Source organism: Globicephala melas, chromosome 4 (genome assembly GCF_963455315.2).
Source record: "Globicephala melas chromosome 4, mGloMel1.2, whole genome shotgun sequence".
Classification (NCBI taxonomy): domain Eukaryota; kingdom Metazoa; phylum Chordata; class Mammalia; order Artiodactyla; family Delphinidae; genus Globicephala; species Globicephala melas.
This window is the reverse complement of record NC_083317.1, coordinates 94,470,538-94,472,854: the sequence shown is the minus strand read 5'-3', so window position 1 is coordinate 94,472,854 and position 2,317 is coordinate 94,470,538. Positions and strand designations below refer to the sequence as shown.

Here is a 2,317-nt window from a genome sequence, read left to right as displayed (position 1 = left end):
TTGCTTATCCGTTCATCAGTCAATGAACCCTTGGATTGCTCCACGTTTTAATAATGCTGCTATGAACATGGCTGTACAAATATCTCTTTGAGACCCTTTTTCCAATTCTCTTGGGTATATACTCAGAAGTGGAATTTCTAGATCATATGATAATTCTGTTTTTAATTTTTTGAGGAAATCATAATGTTTTCCACATTGGCTATTCTATTTTACATTCCCACCAACAGTGCACAGGGTTTCAGTCTCTCCACATCCTCACCAACACTTGTTATTTTCTGTTTTTTCGAAAGTAGCCATCCTAATGGTTGTGGGTTGCTATCTGGTTGTAGTTTTGTTTTGCATTTTCCTAATGATTAGTGATGTTGAGCATCTTTCCATGTGCTTATTGGCCATTTACATATCTTCTTTGGAGAAATGTTTGTTGAAGTTCTTTGTTTATGTTTGAATTGGGTTTGTTGTTTGTTGTTGTTGTTGTTGTTGTGGAGTTTTAGAAGTCCTCTCTATGGTCTGGATATTATTCCCTGATCAAATACATAATTTGCAAATAATTTCTCCCATTCTGTGGGTTGCCTTTTTACTCTGTGGATAGTGTCTTTCAATGCATAATTTTTTTTTTAATTTGCAGGAAGTTCAATTTGTCTACTTTTTCATTTGTTACCTGCGCCTTTAGTGTTATATCTAAGAAATCATTGCCAAATCCTATATTATGAAGATTTTGTCTTATTTATTCTCCCAAGAGTTTCTTTTTTTTTTTTAAGATTCTATACTTTAATTTATTTTTTATTTATTTAGTTATTTTTGGCTGCATTAGGTCTTCTTTGCTACACGCGAGCTTTCTCTAGTTGCGGCGAGCGGGGGCTACTCTTCATTGCGGTGCACAGGCCTCTCACTGCGGTGGCCTCTCTTGTTGCGGAGCACGGACCCTAAGCACACAGGCTTCAGTAGTTGTGGCACGTGGGCTTAGTAGTTGTGGCTTGCAGGCTCTAGAGTGCAGGCTCAGTAGTTGTGGCGCACAGGCTTACTTGCTCCGCGGCATGTGGGACCTTCCTGGACCAGGGCTCGAACCCGTTTCCCCTGCATTGGCAGGTGGATTCTTAACCCACAGCACCACCAGGGGGACCCTCCCAAGAGTTTCATTGTTTTAGGTCATAAATTAGGTCCTTGATCCACTTTGAATTCATTTTTGTTTATGATGTTACATAAGGGTCCAACTTCATTCTTTAGCATGTGGATATCCAGTTGTCCCAGCACCGTTTTTTGAAGAGATTGTCCTTTCCCCATTAAATGGTCTTGGCATCCTTTTCAAAACTCATTTGACCATATATGTAAGGGTTTATTTCTGGACTGTCCATTCTATCCCATTGGTGCATATGTCTATCTGTGTGCCAATACCACGCTTGATTTTGGTTATTGTAGCCCTTAATAGTAAGCTTTGAAATCAGGAAGCGTGAGTCCTCCAGTTTTGTTCTTCTCTTTCAGTATTGTTTTGGCTGTTTAGGGTCCCTTGAGATTCCATATGAATTTTAGGATTGGTTCTTCTATTTCTGGAAAAAAATCATTATTGGGATTTTTTTTTTTTTTTCAGTATGCGGGCCTCTCACTGCCATGGCCTCTCCCATTGCGGAGCACAGGCTCCAGACGCGCAGGCCCAGTGACCATGGCCCACGGGCCCAGCCGCTCCACGGCATGTGGGACCCTCCCGGACCAGGGCACGAACCCGTGTCCCCTGCATCGGCAGGCGGACTCCCAACCACTGCGCCACCAGGGAAGCCCCATTATTGGGATTTTGATAGAGATTGCATTGAATCAATTATTGATTGTAGTAGTATTGACATTTTAATAATGTTAAGTCTTCTAATCCATGAACATGGGATGTCTTTCCATTTATTTATGTCTTCTTTAATTTTTTTCAGCAACTTTTTTTTATAATTTTTTTTTTGGCCATGCTTTGTAGCTCACAGGATCTTTAGTTCCCTGAACAGGGATTGAACCTGGGCCACAGCAGTGAGAGTGCTGAGTCTTAACCACTGGACCACCAGGGAATTCCCATCAGCAACGTTTAATAGTTTTCACTGTACATATGTCTCACCTCCTTGGATAAGCTAATTACTAAGTATTTTATTATTTTTGATGTTATTATACGTGGAATTGTTTTCTTAATTTTCTTTTGACATTGTTCATGTATAGAAATGCAGCTTATTTTTTATGCTAAAAAGGTACACTTTATTTTTTTTAATTTTTGTTTTATATTGTGCTATAGTTGACTTAAAATGTTGTGTTAGTTTCAGGTGTACAGCAAAGTGATTCAGTTATACAT

The 2,317-nt window shown here is 39.5% G+C and overlaps 1 non-coding gene across 1 annotated transcript; it reads right to left on the bottom strand.

Moving 5' to 3' along the window:
- Positions 1 to 1,970: 1,970 nt before the first annotated feature.
- TRNAE-CUC (transfer RNA glutamic acid (anticodon CUC)) lies at positions 1,971 to 2,042 on the bottom strand. Its single transcript has one exon. It is a non-coding gene; the product is annotated as a tRNA-Glu (tRNA).
- Positions 2,043 to 2,317: the final 275 nt, after the last annotated feature.